General features: G+C 46.8%; 1 non-coding gene across 1 annotated transcript; it reads right to left on the bottom strand.

Annotated features, from left to right (window-relative positions):
* Positions 1-4,610: 4,610 nt before the first annotated feature.
* Positions 4,611-4,718, bottom strand: LOC116152817 (U6 spliceosomal RNA). The gene has a single exon (XR_004136523.1). It is a non-coding gene; the product is annotated as a U6 spliceosomal RNA (small nuclear RNA).
* Positions 4,719-18,328: the final 13,610 nt, after the last annotated feature.

Raw genomic sequence — 18,328 nt, 5'->3', positions numbered from 1 at the left:
ATATCACAGTTAGACTCTCCTAATGCCTAAGAAAGATGACAATCGAAGACAGGAGATAGACAAATACAGATGTTAAAGGTTTTGTTTAAAATCCTCTCTTAGTTTATTCCACTGAAACTCCACTCATGAATTTTTTTGTTTTTTTGTACAGAAACAGACCTCACAGACATAGAAAACAAACTTACAGTTACCAGAGGGGAAAGGTGGGCGGTGGAGGGATAAATTGGGAGTTCAGGATTTGCAGATACTAACTACTACATATAAAAAAGATAAACAGCAAGGTCTTACCGTATAGCAGAGGGAACTATATTCAATACCTTGTAATAGCCTATAATAAAAAAGAATATGAAAAGGAATACATATATGTATAACTGAATCACTAAGCTGTACACCAGAAATTAACACAACATTGTAAACCAACTATACTTCAATTAATACGTTTGTACTTTTTATGACTGAATAATAACCCCCTGTGTGTGTGTGTTGAGCTCTTGTCTGTCGGAAGCAGCGGTTTTTGACTGTCAGATCTCCTTGCACCTCAAATGATGGATGTTGTCCGGGAGCCCAGGATGAATTAACCCCATAGTCATGCCCAGGGTCTGAGAGAAGCTGCTTCGGTTTCCAAGATGGCGGGTGACGCTGTGTGTGCTGTGAATGCTGCTGGTCTGGTCTTGACAGGGAGTAAGGACAGCCTTGTATAATTCATGGTCTTCAAAGCCTGTGCTTGTCTGAGTCTTTTCCAGAACACTGTTTTCCTTGGTCTTTCGGAGACAGAGAGCTGGGATGATTGGATCTCGAGATCAAATGGACTGTTTCTAACCATGCCATCGCCTTCCTATTAAATGCCTTCCTCTTTCCTTCATTTCTCCCTGTCTTCCTTTCACCGACTTCAGCTGAGCATCTCTTTTGTTTCAGGTCCTGTGCTGGTTAATGGGGGTCTGTGATGGAAGGAGACCTGTTCCTGCTCTCCCAGTCCTGACTGGGACACGGTAAAGAGACAGACTGGATGCATCATGGGAAGTCCTGGGGTTGAGGAAAGCCACGACTCTATGGAGCCAGAGGGATCTGGGGGGCTGGGGCACAGAGGCTCCTGAGAAGAGGTGCGGCCCTGGCTATAGGCGGGGGAGGCATAATACAGCCTCTTGATGTTTCTCAATTTAGCTGCCCTGTTCTTCTGACTCCCCATCCTCAGGCCAAGTCTGGGAAGCAGCTCTCAGCCAACAGCATTCACAGGGCCCCCAGCAAGCGCTGGAGGGGGGCCCAGAACAAAGGCATAAACCTCACACCTGGCCGGTCTCAGTCGCGCAGCAGTTGGTTCCTTGGATTGCTACTCTGCTTGGAGCGTTGTTTTCATTTACATTCTCCTGAAGTTGGGATCATTTTCTCCCTCTTTCTTTGGCAAACTTGACTTAATCTTATGTCATACTTAGGAAAACTCAGAGCTGCAGAGACCTCAAAGCCAGGCGGGGAGGGAGAGGGGGAGGTGGGAACTGTGTGAGATACCTAGGTTTATATATATATAAGCTTTTCAAAAATACTCTAGGTGAAATTCATGTAACATACAATTAATCATTTGACACGTACGATTCAGTGGCGTTCGGTGCAGCCACAACGCTGTGCAATCTCTCCTTTCTCTGGTTTCAGAACATTCCGTCACCCCGAAAGGGAACTTGTCCCATTAAGTAATCACTCCCCATTTCCTTCCCCCACCCCCGAGCCCCAGCAACCACTGATCTGTTTTCTCTCATTACATTCATCTATTCTGGATAGTCCACATAAAAGGAATCATATAATACATGCCTTACAGCTGAATTGTGTCCTTTAAAATTTGTATGTTGAAGTCTTAACACCCTGTACATCAGAGTGCGACTGTTTTTGGAGACAGAGCCATTAAAGGGGAAGTTAAGTTAAATTGAGGTTACAGGGTGGGGCCTAACCCAATATGATTGGTGCCCTTCTAAGAAGCAATTAAGACACAGAGGCACGCAGAGGGAAGAGTATGTGAAGACACAGAGAGCGCATGACTGTCTACAAGCCAAGGAGAGAGGCCTTGTGGCACCTTGATGTGGAACTTCTAACCTCCAGAACTGTGAGAAAGTACATTTCTGCTGTTTAAGCCACCCAGGTTGTGGTATTTGGTTACAGCAGCCCTAACACAGTGACCTTTTTTAAAAAATAGACTTAGTTTTTAGTGCAGTTTTAAGATCATAGCAAAATAGAGCAGAAGATCCAGAGATTTCCTTATACCCCCGATCTCCTACATGTACACACACAGAGCTTTCCTCACTGTCACCATCTTGCAGTGGGCTTCAGTGCCTGGCTTCTTCCACTGAGTGTCATGTTCCTGAAGTTTTGCCATGTTGGAGCAGGCATCCTTACTTCATTCATTTTCGTGGCTGCATAATATTCCACTGTATGGATATTTATCCATTTATCTATTCATTTGTCTGTGGGTGGACAATTTTATTGTTTCCACCTTTTGGGCTGTTGTTAATGATGCATATATAGACATTCTTATATAAGTTTCTGTGTGGCCATTTTCATTCCTCTTGGATGTATATCTATGGGTGGAATGGCTCATGGAGTAACTCTATGTTTAACTGAAGTGCTTATATCCTTTTTCTGTGAAGACAATTATTTGCAATGTACCTACTGCCTCTCCAGAACCTGGTATGATGTCATAGTGGAGAGTCTGACTCTGGTTATGAGCTGCCTGGTTCATAGCTGCCCTCATTCTTTATTAGCTGGGGGACCTTGGGCAACTCACTTAATTCTGTTAACTCATTTTCTTGCGCTGGGTCTTGTAGGGCCGTTGTGCAGATTAAATGGAAATGGGTGCAAAGGACTTAATATATGTTAGTCATTCAGGAAATGCTCATTACTTTAAAATCCCTGCAGGAAACTTCATGCACCTAGTAACAGCTTACCTTATTGGCTATTCTTTATTATAGTAGTTCATCTTGAGGAGTTGGACATGTGAGTGATCAGGAGACGGCCTTCGAGAGGAGAGAATGAAGCAAGTAAAGGTACAGTGTAGGAACACATAGGGAAGGTGCACTTGGCTGGATTTAGATGTGTGATGGGGCGTAGCAAGAGTTAATTTTCAAAAGTAGGTGGGGCCAGACTTCAGAGGCCATGAGGACGCCCTACTTCCAGGAGGGCCTTGAATACCAACTTCAGTCTCAGTCTTGAGAATTCCAGAGCACAGGGGCAGTTGTTATGGGGACTGTAGTGATGAGAGTAGGTAAGTGTGCCCTCTCCTGCCTGAATGCACAGGAATCCCTCTGCAATTGCAGCTTTGCTTGCCATATTTCGTGATATGGGAGCTTGACAGTTATACTCCAAATTTTCAAAATTTGTGGGACAGAAGAGATCTATTTAATGCAGAGGTCCCTAGAACAGACCCAGAAAAATGTGCCTTTACCATCATAATAATCTATGGAAAGGCCACCACACAAGCACTCTGCCAAGTCTTGCAAAAATAATACAACAAAGGAGAATGCAAGTGAAAAAAAAAAAAAAAGACATCATGTTGTAAACCAGAGCTGGCAAGAAAAAAGAGATATAGTTGGCATGAGAGAAAATGTTTTTTTGAATCCTCAAGATTTTAATTCAGGAGTAAAGGAGTAGACGGCCATAGCAGGTATTTTTCTAAAATCAGTATTTCATAAAGCCAAATTTACTAGCTTACATAACTAGCCTTTGTTATGAACTCAGGACTCTCCAAACATATATTAGTGTATATTTAACAAAATATGATATATTATATATCAAAATATATATTTAACGTATTTAAAGTACATAGATATGTATATTTATTATATTTAATGTATAATAAACATATAATCATTTACATACGTTACTGTTTTAATAATTAAATCTTGTTTAATAAAAAGAATACTTGTATCTGCTTTAAAAATGAAACGATATGATTGAAAAAGAAAATAATTGGAAAAGAAAAGCAACAGAGCTCCTACAATTAAACTCACCAGAGGCAGCCACTTTTTTTTATCTTTACTGAGATGATTTTTAATATTGACAAATCTGGTTCATGTTGGGAGCATGCATCTCCTAGAATTTGTATTTATTATATTAATTAATTTATTATTTATTTTTATTGAAGTATAGTTGGTTTACCATGTTGTGTTAATTTCTGGTGTGTTGCATAGTGGTTCAGTTATATATATAAATATATGTGTATGTGCATTTTTTTCAAATTCTTTTTTTGTTATAGGCTATTACAAGATATTGAATATAGTTCCCTGTTCTATACAGTAGGACCTTGTTGTCTATCTATTTTATATATAACAGTTAGTATCTGCAAATCCCGAGCTTCCAATTAATCCCTCAACCCCCTTAACCCCTGTCAACCATAAGTTTGTTTTCTATATCTGTGAGTCTGTTTCTGTTTTGTAAATAAGTTCATTTATGTCTTTTTTTTTTTAGATTCTACATGTAAATGATATCATGTGGTATTTTTCTTTCTCTTTCTTACTTACTTCACTTCGGATGACAATCTCCAGTTCCATCTATGTTGCTGCAAATGGCATTATTTCATTCTTTTTTATGGCTGAGTAGTATTCCGTTGTGTATATAGACCACAACTTTTAAAAAATATGGAATGCTTCTCAAATTTGTGTGTCATCTTTGCACATGGGGTAATGCTAATCTTCTTTATATAGTTCCATTTCTAGTGTACATGCTGCCAAAGTGAACACTGTATTTATTGTATTTAAATGCTGTGTCGAACTTTCACTGTTTTTTCTAACAATGCCCTATTTTATTTCCAGTTAACTTCAGAGCTTCCCAGACAGGTAACCTGGGGGCTGGCAGTGGATTTCTGGGAGGAGGAAATGGCTTCTGACCTAACATCTTCCTTGGAGCACTCAGTGCCAACATATACAACTTTTCTAAATTAAGAAAAGATGCCTCCAGACCAACGGACTCATTGTCTGAAGTAAGCCCTGGTTCTTGCTGCAATGTTTCCCAGTGTTTACCTCCTCTCTGCCACTGGAGTCATGTGAGAAGAGCACAGGGTTAGACTAAGAAGGTCTAACACACCAACCCTCAGGTGAACTTGGCTAAGTTCCTTGCCTTTTCTGGGTCTTGATTTACCATGTCTGAATAAGGGAATTGGGAGAGATGTTTGTATTTGTATTGGTTGGGGTTCAGGTGCAAAATCCCTAGCGGTCTTACTGTGGAGTATTACATTACTTACAGAACCGTTGGGAGCAGTGAAGAAACAGATTCTAGGTTGAAATTTCAGGAGCATCTCCCAAAACCACACACAGAACTGGGCTGCCACAGGAGCTGCTGCCACTGCTATGATTTGGAAGTTGCAGAATCAGGAGAGTGTTTGCTGAATTGAGAAGCCCCCACCCCTGCTGCAGGTAAAAGCCATGTCACCTCATCTGTGATCCAAACTGGCAGAATGGTTGCCCTGTGCACTTCCAAGCTCTGGGACCTCCTGGTACAGCTGCCCCAAAGACACCCATGACCAAGCATGTCCCTTTCAGAGAGCCCTAGTTGCTATAAGAGATACTGGCTCTTGTGGCACAGGGAGATTCTTGCACCTGCCTGATGGGGGTCTTGCCCCTTGCTTCTGAGCTGTGCTGCTCTGGGGACCACTTCAAGGATTCCTACAGTCAGGGAGTCCCTGATGCTACCCTGTTAGCAAGCAGTGCCCCATCTTATGCCCTTCTGAGGAAGCAGACTGGGGCCGAGGTTGTCCCATGATAGTCCTTTGAGTCAGAAAAGTTGGACTTAAGGAGACTCCCTAGTGAGCCTGGCAAGTGGGAGTGGATGAGTTGAAGCCTAAGGTTCTTGCAGGCCTAGAATTTAATCCTTATAAGAACTCATGGCTATGTGATTGATTAGTTCAAGTTTCCGAGAAAACAGAACCTTAGGCAGAAGCTCGTGTATTACAGCTTTTGGAGAAGGCGGTCCCAGGAAGCAAGAATGGGGTTGGGGCAGTGAGGCAAGGGAGGAGTTCTGGAGATCTCAGGACGTACGCCGCTGGGTCGACCAGCTTTGTGCAGCTCAAGGCACAGCTCCGTCAGATCCCTGCAGAGGGCTGTGTGAAGGTATCGTATCTCCCATCTGTCCAGGGGAGGAAGGCAGAAGAATTTTGCTACCATCTCCCTTCTCCTAATTGTCAAACTTTGCTCTTATGAGGTGTTGGCTCTCCCTGTATGGCCAGGTTGTTCAACTTTACCCCTTTAGCAGCCTCCAGGAGCTACATCCTAACTAAGATGGCCAGTGAGTGAACAGGAGTCAGCAGTACATCCAGCTCTCTGCTGCATCCTGCATCCTGGGTCCTGCTTGGGTGATCCAGGGCTCATGTGGGGTACCATTGGCCAATCAGGGGCCTCAGGTAAGGGACAGGTGGTGAGAGGTGCTGGCTGGTCAAACTCACAAGCAACACAGAGGGAGGATGCAGCACCTCCAGCTGTGTAGGGGGAACGCTAAGATGACAGGTCCTCATCCTGAGGGTGAAGATGATGTTCAGCGAAGCTCCCTCCAGCACAGACCCCCACCTCCTCTCTGTGGCTTGAATGGAGTGATCTTCCCAGAGGGTCACCCACAATATCGAGCTGGAAAATCACGGCCAGAGGCAGTGGGGAGGTGCCGATGCTGGGTCTGGTGGTGATCGACTTTCATTTGCATAATGTTGACATCTGGGCTCCTGTCTTCCAGCTCTTACACAGGCTGGCAGGGCTGGGGTGGGGAGTTGGGGAGGGTGGTCTTTGGGCAGAGAGGGAGGGACCTGGAGGATTTGGCTAAAGGGGATGTGTGGCCCCAGAATGCTTTTAGCCACTTTGTGTGGGCTCATGGAGCTGAGACTGGCCAGAGGGTTTGAGGCGAGATGCTGGGTAGAACTCTCTGGATTTGGGGATATGAGACGTGAGAATGGATTCCCAGAGAAAAGTTGGCATATTGATTGTTAAGTCTCAGGCTCTAAAGGTCAGAAGGGGCCTCAAGAGTCACCCTACTGAGCCCTTCTTCAAGATTTGACCCCTCTCTATGCCATCATCTCTGCCGGGATGTTCAGATTTCACTCCCAGGGATGGGGAGCTCACAGCCGTATTTGCTGGTCTGGCCCAGGGCAGCATCCTGGAGTTTGTGATTTTTCTTTCCTGGGTTGAGAAGTCAGTTCTTTGCTTGTCCTTCATGAAACATAGATTCTGACCTTTGCTAGTGAACATTCCGCTGGTCCCGGTCCCTCTGAAAGGCCAGCATCTGGGGCGAAAACCCACCCTGCAGAAGACCAGCTGTGCGTCTCTGAAGGCACATGGAGTTCCAACCTGCCAGGTCTCGGGGGGGGGGGGTGGAACCAGCAGCCTTGGCAGCCGGGCCCCGCCTTGTGAGCCCCTGATTACAGGCTGCCAGGCCACAGGTGTGCCATTTCATTAGCGCCAGCAATCAGAGGCCAGCCTGAGCGTCGCCTGATGGCAGGAGATGGAGGATAATAAAGCCTTTCTGTCTCCCCCCGTCCCTCCGGCTCCTGCGTCTGGAGCTGGGAGCACGAACTCCACACCTCCCCTTCCCTTTGCAAACAGAGCTTCCAGCTCTCATGAAATCACCGGCTGTCAGGACTGTAAGGAGCCTGGGAGCTTGTATCCCCCCACATTTTTCCTGGGCCCTCTCATCTGTGCTCTTAGCTTCAGGTGCTGCCTCCGAACTGGCCTCCCGGAGTAGTACATCCGGCCTGGGTGCTCCTGATCACAGATCATGGACACCCCCATCTGGGTGACTGTAGGTGTCTCCCACTCAGTATGTCCCAAACCCGATCGACTATCTCCACCCACAACCCCATGCTCCAGGGTGAACCCTACCCAACCCTCCCTGGCCTCTTCCCTCCCCATGGGCACCAGCGCCCTGATTCTGAAATCAGCTCTGCCCACATGACTCCTGCCCACAGCCCTTTGCCAGCTCCTCATTGCCTTGTTATTAAGTTCTAACTCCATCTCCTGCCCATCTTTCTAGTCTCATCTCCAACCCCCTTTTCTCTTGCATTTAAGTCCCCAGTCAGATGAAACCATGTGTGATTCCCCCGAATACGCATTCTCTTCTGTACGCCCGGCCGTTCTCTCCAGAGAACGTCAGCTCTTTGATCTGAGCGTATTTTTGTACCTCAGACCCTCCTTCGGTGTTGCCGTCCCTCTGAAGCCTCCCTCAATGTGGCAGAGGTACGTACCGCTCCTCTTCAACTACTTCTGTAACCTATACACACATTCGTTTCTTAATTCAACTGCCGTTGGTTTGTTTTAACAAGTATTTGTTCACGATCCACTAGGCATTTGATCCCTGCCTTCAGACAGCTTGCAATCTGGTGGGAGAGCTTGACATTTAACACACATACACACATACTCACTCACTCACTCACTTGTAAATTGTGATGTGCAAAACAAAGCAAAAGATTAATGAATAGGACACACTGGTAAATGGTTAGCTTGGGGAGTCATGGGAACCCTCACCAAATAAGTGACATTTGTGCTGAGATCTGAATAAGAGTCCTTTCTTACTTCCTCAGGGGAAGAACAGAGAAAGAGCAATGCAGACAGAGCAAACGGCATATGCAAAGGCCCTGAGGCAGGAATGGGTGTGGTGCATTCAATAAAGTGAAGAATGTGAGAGCGGATAGATCTCAGGGTGCACGGGAGTGGGTGGGGTGAGACCAGGCTGGAAAGAGAGGCAGAGGTCAGACCACACAGGGAGACCGGAAGGTGCCTGGGACCAAGATGGTGCCTTGGATGGAGATGTGGGTGCAGGAGGGTATTAAGAATTCTTCCAGTTGCCAAGATAACCTTCAGCTGAGTCTGCCTCTCATGCAGTCTTGGGGTAGGGGCGCTGGTAAGGGAGGGAGAGGAGGTCGGGATGTGTCCACGGCAGGTGATGTGGAAAAGAGATGGTGCTTGCAGGGTGTAAGCTGAGTCACTGAAGCAGAAACACATGCTGGGAGCCAGAGCCAACTGGGAGAAATTTAAAGTCCACATTCAGGAAGCGCAGAGGGAGGCTGGAAGTGACATTGGGTCTTTGACCTACAAGGTGAGGTAGGGGTCAGACTTAATGTCTTTTGACTCTCAAAGCTACAAGGTGATCCTGGCAGCCACCTTTGTAACTTTGACATCAAGGCCGACTCTCAGTAAATGCGCATGGATGTGAATGGAACTTGAGCGGTCCCTTAGACCTGGGAGCTCTCTGGAAGGTCTTAATCCCAGGCCAAAAAGGGCTTTGGCATTCTTCCACAACCTCCATTCTATTTGCCACTCCAATTTCTACTTCTCCCGTTAACCAGACCCCCTTCTCTTCCCTGGCCACCCCTCTCTCCGTCTCTGGCTTGCAGAAAGTGTCTGGTGTAATACCTTTAAAAAAAATGCATTTAAGCATGACCCCCTCTCTCAGGTAGCTCCTGCTCCTTAAATAGGGGGTCACTGAGCTGCCTAGGGGAGGGCTGCGTTGCACCCTGGGGCTGGCCCTCTCTCCGCCAGACCCCTTCCCCAGCTCGCAAGCACTTAGAGCAGCCCTTGCAGAGTCAGCGATAACGGATCCCTCCGAGCAGGAAACACACAGTTCAGCATTTAGCTCGAGGCCACTGATGTGCCTGGAAGAAATTGTTTAGAGTCCAGGTTGGGAGTTGGGGGTGGGGCTGGGGCTGGGATTCAGAGTGATTTGTGATGATCTCAGCAGGGACACTTTCCAGAGCCCAGTGGGGGCCGGCGCACACTAGGAGTCCAGGGAGGACCTTGGAGGGCAGGATGAAGGTACAGAGATCCCATTTCTCAGTCTCCCGGGAGGGCAGCAGGGTGGCCATGCGTCATTGAGGAGGCTGACCTGGGGGGCGGGATGGAAGCAGCTGTAACTTGCTCTGATGGAAGGGACAGTCGTCGGCACGCCCTCCCACAGCCCACTTCCCCGTCTGCACAAAGGAGACAGATGCCTCCGGGTACCAGTGTAGGAAAGACTAGAGAGGAAGTTTGTACAGTACTTGCTCAGTAGATGCTTCGTATTTGGGGGTTCATCAAAATTGTGATCATCACAGCCAACATCGGTGGCTGTGAGTCTTCCTCGGCTCCAATCCCTTCTCCCCAAGCCTCCCCAGTGCTCCCTTACACACCACGTGAGCCCATCAGCCCCTCGGAGGGCCTCCCTTTGCCTGCAGGATGAAGCCACAACTCCTTAGCTCGGCGTTCAATGCCCTCCCGGTTCTCTCTGACCGAACTTCCTACCACGTTCCCCACACCGCAGACATCCTGAACCCTCTGTGCCCTTGACCCTGGATGCTGTCAAGTGCATGGAATGCCCTTTCCCTCCTTCTCAGCCTGGGAAACACCACCTCCTCCTCCTCGAAGTCCAGCTCAAACCTCATCAACTTGGTTAAACCCCTTCCTCTCGTGCTCGCCGACTTCCACACGTGGCTGCAGCGGGGCGGTGGGGAGAAGGGGCAGTGAGACGGGATGGCTAAGAATGCCTGTGCTCTGGCCCTCGCTAGCTGTGTGCCTTTGGGCAAGTTACGCAACCTCTCTGAGCCTTAGTTTCCTCATTCCTGTAGGCTGAGGATGGCTATCTCTCACTGGCTAGAAGATGGGGGAAATGTACAGTTTGGGAAGGTGCATGGCCCAGGGACTGGGGCTTAATGAAGGGCTTAACCAGTGCTAGTTGCTGTAATTGCTCCAGTGCTGTGTGGTTGGCCACGTTTGTATTTGTCTTGATCGGCCATGGCTCCTTTGACTTCCTTAGGCCTTAGTTCACTCCTGCGTACGATGGGGACTTGGTAGCCATCCTTTGAGAACATAACTGTGTGGAGCCCAGCTCAGTGCCTGACAAGGAGTAAATGCTGTTTGCTGCCCTTTCTGAAGAGACCGGTCCTGTTTTCTGTGTCCTTTGCTCCTGGCTCGGTGCTGGGCCTCGGGCATCAAACACCCACTTAGGGTGTGTCCTTTTCTCTCAGGTGATTGTGCTAAAACACAACACCATTTCAGTCCGGTGCTCCCTGGCTCTCGAGTCCCCCCTACAGCTCCCCAGGACCCTCAGATACACTCCAAGCTCCTTCACTGGCCCCAGGAGGCCTCCTTCTGGTTTTCCATCTCTGGCTGTGCCTCCACTCAATGCTGTAAACGGGTCACTCAACCCTGAACTTGGGCTTTGGCTTGTTTTGTATTCTCTCCTTGAACCCCCCTCCATGCCCATGCTCTGTTTCCGGTGAGGTTGGGGGCCCCTAGATCAGTGTTACCATCCTGGCTTTCAGCCTCCTGCTCCCACACCAAGCCTGGGTACCAGGCAGCGTGGCGAGCCCCGAGTCAGGATGCTGGGGTTGGACTCCCTGCCCTCCTGCTTACGAGCTGACTCACCTTGGGAAGTCCACGCCATCTCTCTGAGCCCCGGTACCCTTATCTACAAAACACTGACGCAGAGTGAGCCTCACGGGTTCTTGTGAGAATTAAAGAAATTATACTCCGCATCGTATACACGGGCCTACAATGGTTACCATGCACGGTTGCTTTAAGACCAGAAACGCTTCCTCGAGGGCATGCAGGTAAATATTCCCTCCCTAAATATTTGATTTAAGGAGCTTAATGTGGAGGACAAAATAAAATAAAGCGGCGGCTTTGGGCCATGTATTATTAATATCCATCAATGGCTGAACACGAGGGCTGTCTGTCTGACGTGCGGTTTCGTGGAGCGGTGGCCCTTTAAACAGGTTTCACTTATTGGAGATTGGGCTGTAAAAGGCTGGAAATGAAATCTCTCTCCAGGTAGAATGAGAAATATGCAGAACAGGCATCTTGCCACAAGGGCTGGAAGGAAGATGGCTTGTAGGACGTGGGGACAGCAGGGGAAATACAGTGCATTCATTCATTCACTCAGTCATTCACCTGTTCATATCTTGGGGTGGTTTGGTTTTCACATGTGCACCCCTTCTTCCTCTCTAGTCCTTCCTTCCCTCCTCCCCTGACCCCGCCTGCCTCCCTTTCTTTCTTCCTTCCTCCCAGTCTTTTTCCACACTCAGCACCACCACTGGAGGTAGGAAATATTATCCCCGTTGTAGAGATAAAAAAACTGGGTCTCAGAAAACTGAAATTTCTTGCTAACTTTGCACAATGGGGAAGTGGTGGAAAGGGGTTTGGACTCGCATGAGGACAGACCATAACCCACCTGAAGGCAGGAGTCGTGTCTGGGTCATTGTTGTCTTCCCAGCTCCTGGCTGGTCTGGCTCCGTGAAGGTGCCAGTTCCTTGTCAGATGATCCAAGAAGGCTTCAGGGAGGAGGGGGACTTGAGACATTCCTTCAAGGACTGGAAGGACGTAGAATTCAAAGCAGAAAGAATGAACTCGATCATCAGTGAAAACCATGGTTACCACTTACCAAACACCATGTGTACTAAGTACTGATATGTACATAGTCACGCTAATCCTCACAACGGCCCTAGGAAGTAGGGGCATCTACCCATTTCACTGATGAGGAAACTGAGGCTCAGAGAGATGAAATGACATGCCCAACACCACACAGTGAGTGAGCAGTGGGGTTGGGGTTGGACCCAAGTCTGTCTGACTCCAAAGTGTGTGGTGCTCTTAACCTCCACGTTAAGCTGGTCTTAACTTTGACCAGGTGAGCATTCTAGCTCCAAGCTTTCCTTATTAAAAAAAAGGAAGTGGTTGAGGAGGTGATGATCTTTCTGGGTGCCCTTTTGCCACGGACCGTGTGTGTGGCTGCTGAAATTGTCCAAACCGTGTCATGTGGGACAACGTCCCTCTCTCCCTCCATTTGGTTCCTTCCCAGGGTTGCCTTTTGCATTTCCACACTTGGAGAAAAGGCGGAAAGCCTCAGCTTCTGTCTCTTGATGCTTTGCAGGAGATGAGGAGCACGTAACTCTCCAGGAATCTCCTCCTGGGAGTCTCCCGTGGAACCAAGGGAGGCTACACAGTCCTTCTCAAAGTCAGCAGGCGTCTATACAGAGTTCTCCGTCTGCCGGCAAAGAGATCTACCCTCAGAGCTAGTTTAGAAACACTCGGCTGGCTCAGCCCTCTCCTTTTACGGAGACTGGTGGAGTCATATCTTCTTGTTTATCCTTGCCAAGTCCCCTCTTGTCATCCTAAGGGGAAAGTCAAATCTCATGGCTGTGACCTCTGAAAAATGTCCAATGGGGACTCACCCTACCCAAACAAAAATCGAACTTCCTGCTAGAATCATCTCACCACGGATGCCAGGTTACGGTGTGGGGGAGTCGGGGATGCCTGCTGGGTTTCTGGCTTGAACAGCTGAGGCAGTGGCAATGTCACTGGCCACGACCAGGGTCATGGGAAGAAGAGGGGCGCATGCTGAGCTCCGGCTGAGTTTGACCCGCAGTTGGAGGTGTCCACGGGGAAGTCGGCTCTATGGGTGTGGAGCCCAGGAGAAGGGTCTGGGCTGCAGGTAGAGGTTTGGCATCTGACTCCAGTGGTTCGATGGGAAGCCCAGAAGGGATGTGCTTGCCTGATGAGTGTGACTATAATGAGGAGAAATGAGCCCTGGGCTTTGAAGAGGTACTCAGGGGTCACGGACCTCATGAAAGAGACCAAGAAAGGGAAGTCCTGTGCGCTTGGATCTTTCACGCCAGTGCCTCCTCCACCACTGGTGGAGGTTAGAGTTCAGATTTGATCTTTTTGTTCATTTTGGTGAACAGACAACAGTGGCCCCTGAGCTCAGGATGGGGACACAGAGGCATCAAACACAGATCTGCCTTCAAAGAGCTAACGCTCTAGTGGACAAGCCAGACGGTACCGTGCGTAAAGTGTGGGGACAGACGGCTGCCCACCAGCTGGGCACACGACAGGCTGGCGCAAACATCACCTGCAAACGCGTCCGTAAAGGGAAGACCTGCCGAGCAGGCGGCGATACTGCCCGTGGACAGGGAGGTCCCCGCCTCGCCTCAAGACCAAATTGATAACAACTGGTTCCTTCACAGAGCCTGATTTATCTGCCAAGTGGATGTCTCCCCCGTGCGACCGCACTGCTATAGCTGTCACCCCCAATACAAAGGCTAGACAAATGCCCTCTCCAGATCTCAGGTACCAGGAGGAGAATGAAATCATAACTCACTATAGAAGCCAGTGATACATATTTTTACCCTGACGGGTGCGGGCCTGAAGGAGCTCTTCACTTTGTGCGTTTCCTGGCCGCGGACGGGCATCAATCTTCTCTCCAGTTTGTTAACACGGCTGCCACTCAAGCCAGGTTTACCGTCACATGACTGATGGTGCAGAGACAGTTCATCATGGGAACCTTCGCTTAATTTGCCTCGTCCGAATTGTTCCCTGCAGAGCCGATGCCTGATACGGCGCCGTAGATGACATTTCTTTTCTGTTGGAAAAGTCCTTTTGCACCCCCACCCTCTCCCGCCCCCTCCTGTGTTCTCCGCATCTTCTTATTTAATGGAAGCAGTCCATGTCAAAACGATCTGTAACTCTTCAGAATGGAAGTCAACATCCGAAGCCAAACAAAACCCCAGGACACAGTCCTTGGCTCACGTGGAATTGGCTGGATTTAATGCACTGGGTTAATTTCTTTTAGGAGATGCAGCTTGGAAAGTTTGGCTATCTTGGAAAAAAACAAAAAACAAAAAACACCTGGTTTCCCACTTTCCAGTTTCTCTGGGGACCACGTGCTTTCTTTTCACAGTTTCTCCTACAGAGCTTTCAAAGTTCTTTCTACTAACTCTTCAAACTGGCTGCAAGTTCCGTTTAAGCACCTACTCTGTGTCAGACATTGAGATACGAGCTTTTCATGCAGTAATTACTTTAACCAGGGGTGGAAAGGTCATTGTCCCCATGGAAGTTTAATGACGTCAGAACTGGCCAGATGCATTAACTCCCTTGGGTTTCTCTGATGCCAAGCCCATGAGCGTTCATTACATCTTCAAGATTAAGTTCCAGGTTTCCTGAGGCCACGGAAGCCTTGGAATTGCCTGTGTGGAGTTGGGGGGAAGGATGCTGTTCTTTCTGCTTCACCCAAAACTGTGTCTCCAGATTTCAGTTCGGTGTTGGGGCGCAGAGTCTGGATTCAGCAGCAGGATGCCGAGTGCTCTGATGATCTTATTTCTTCCTAACAATTGTCCCAAGTGGAATGTTCGACTTTTGGGCTACCTCTCTCTTTCTCAGCCCCATGGGTTCAAATTCTCCTGCTCTTCGAATCCACAGGCCTGTCTCCAAATACAGTTACATTTGAAATTACTCGGGGGTTAGGACTTCAACACAAAAGTGAATTTTTGAACTCACAACACATGAATTTTTGGGAGGGACACAATTCGGCCCCTAACAACCCTCAACTCTCCTCTACCCTTTGTTTGGAATAAAGTTGTGTAGTTCTCTTGAAATTTATTTATAAATTCATTGTGATACCAATAAAAATAATAACAGAGCATGACAAAATTATTCTAGAGTTCATATGAAAATACAAAGCTATGAGGAAAGACAGGAAAAATCTGAAAAGAAGGGTGTGGACTAACCTTATGAGATATTAGAACAGCTTGTGAAATGGTAGTGATGGAAATAATACAGTCCTGGATCTAGATGGAGCGTCCAGAAACAGATTCAAGCACGCGAGAGGATTTGATGTTTAATAAGATAGTTGCCGGCAATGAGGTTCTAGTTGCAGAAAGAATTCAGAGGCGAGACACGGAGGTTAAGAAAGTAAAGTGAGGATTTATTAAGGGATGGATAGTAGGCCCTCAAGGGGAGAGCGGGCAGGCTCAGGTGAGCACCTGCCCTGAGTTTCTTTGGCAAGTTGGTTACATAGGGTGTAAAAATGAATGGATAGAATATTTATTGGAGAAGGAGGGGTTTGGGGTTACTGTCCCTGATTTTCATCCCAGGTCCATCCACGTTCCCGAGAGGAGGAGGGGTGTCTGTCTGTATTTAGTCCGGATCAGAAGTGTCATGGCCTCGGTGCATGATGGGTACTTCTAATCTGCAAGGCTAATTTTATTGTAATGAGGGCATCATGAGCGAAAGGTTACATTCAGACATTAGAGAGTCCTGCCTTTTCCCACCTTTCTTTGTGGCCCCCAAGCCACTTGTCACCCCAAAATGTGTGGTCTCTAATCAGTCCAGAGGTTCCTGCTTTTCTCTGTCTGCCCCTTTGTTCACATGATGTGTGATTTCCTGCCTTTTGGCCTGTGGTCCCGCTTTCTCTGCTCATATCTAGCTATCTGCCTGCTCCAACAAGATGGTGTTTCAATCAGTGTGGAAAAGATGGATAAATGGTATGGGGTCTATTAGCCGGTCAGTCGTAGTGGGGGATGGGGGAAGTTACACTCCTACTCCACTCATTATACTGAAATAAACTGCAACTCCGTGAAGATTTAAATGTAAATTATGAAGCCGGAGAGTACTAGAAGGAGATGTGGGTGAAATTAAAAGAATATTGGAGCGGCAAAGGTTTTTCTAAACATGGCATAAAACCAAAAGAGATAAAGGGGAAAGGATGGGGGAAGGATAAATTAGGAGTTTGGGATTAGCAGAAACAAACTACTGTATACAGAATTTTTTTTAACATTTTTTATTGATTTATAATCATTTTACAATGTTGTGTCAAATTCCAGTGTTCAGCACAATTTTTCAGTCATACATGGACATATACACACTCATTGTCACATAGTATACAAAATTGATAAACAACAAGGTCCTACTGTGTAGCACAGGGAATTATATTCAATAGCTTATAATAACCTATAATGGAAAAGAGTATGAAAAAGAATATATATGCATAACTGAATCACTGTATATCAGAAACTAACACAACATTGTAAATCAACTATACTTCAAGAAAAATTTTAAAAACCCAAAAGAGAGAGACAAATGCATTACATATAATTTAAAATATTTCTGTCTGGTGAGAATGCCATACATAAGCTAAAAGGCAAACACTGAACTGGTAAAAGTATTTATGGCAAATGACAGAGAGAACATTTCCTTATTAATAAAAACTCTTGGAAAAATTCCAGCTGAAGAGCAAAAGAGAAAAATGAGTGAAAGATATAATCACACCCTTTCCAAAAACAAAAGGGAATACATGCCTGAAAAGATGCTCAACTTCACTCATAAGAAATAAAATCTAAAATCAAAATGGACTTGTTTTTTATTTATTACAGACCAGTATATATTGAAAAGGGAGACTGGAAAGCTCAAATGGCATTGATAGTACTAGGGTAGTTGATTTGGGTGGGGAATTGGGCCGTATCTAGTGCTCCTAGAAGTTCCGTTTCCAAGTATAGTCTAGAGATGATCTTACCTCTGTATGCAATGCAGTGGTGACTGTGATGCAGTCACCTAGCCTGTGGCACAATTTCTTCATCTGTAAAATGGGAATAATGCAGCCTGATTGGCGGTAACACAACAGCTGCGTTCCTATGAAACCCTCACGTTCCCAAAACTTGTTAGAAACAATTATTTTTGATGAGTGGGGAGGAGAAAAGGGAGCAGCCCACTTCGAACTCACAATTAGTTATTTTCTTGTAGGAGTTTAAATCGAGAGGAAGCTTTTCAAAAATAGCTTTTGAGATTATTTTGTCATGGCACCTCTTAAGGGCAATTGGATTGATTAACCCCAATAAAACGAAACCGAAACAACACATTGTATCGTATCAAAACCAATGAGTTTCCAGCAATCAAAATAAATAACAGCTACCCATTTAGGCACAAGAATAGTTGAAACTATTTTGAGCAGGCCCCCTGCTCAAAGTTGATTTTCTTCCAACTTGCTAGTTTGTCCTGGGATGGAATCAGTGAAGGAGGATACTGTTGTCAACGGTGTCCCCTAGCTAAACGCAGGCATTCTAGTCCCTCTGTGTTAGGAGCATTTGTGCAGGAGGAGAAATGTCTTCAGTATGAAACCTTGGTGTCCCCATGTTTAGCGTGTGCTTCTGAAGGTCAAGGGTCTGGCTCAGCGCCCAGGAGGTAGGAGGCGCACAGCAAATGTTATTCTTATTTCTCGTTTTCTCCGCTCCAGCTCCTCCAACTCTTCCTCCTGGGCCACTCTTCTGCTGCTCCTTTTGACGTTCTAGTTTGAAAAATACCTTCAAGGAATTTGTAGTCTTAGGGGAGGTGGGTGTGTGCCTGACTCATCATCATGCTGTGTGCTGTCCACTTAAAAAGAAAAGCGCAACATACTACTCAGTCCTAAAAGAGAGTGAAATGATGCAGCAACATGGGTGGACCTGGAGATGATCAAACTGAGTGAAGTAAGTCAGACGGAGAGAGACAAGTCTCCTATGATATCACTTATATGTGGAATCTAAAAAAAAATGACACAAATGAACTTATTTACAAAACAAAAAGAGGCTCACAGACAT

This window comes from Camelus dromedarius, chromosome 10 (assembly GCF_036321535.1).
Source record: "Camelus dromedarius isolate mCamDro1 chromosome 10, mCamDro1.pat, whole genome shotgun sequence".
Lineage (NCBI taxonomy): Eukaryota > Metazoa > Chordata > Mammalia > Artiodactyla > Camelidae > Camelus > Camelus dromedarius.
Note: the sequence above shows the minus strand (reverse complement) of the source record. Positions and strands in the feature narration are given on the sequence as shown.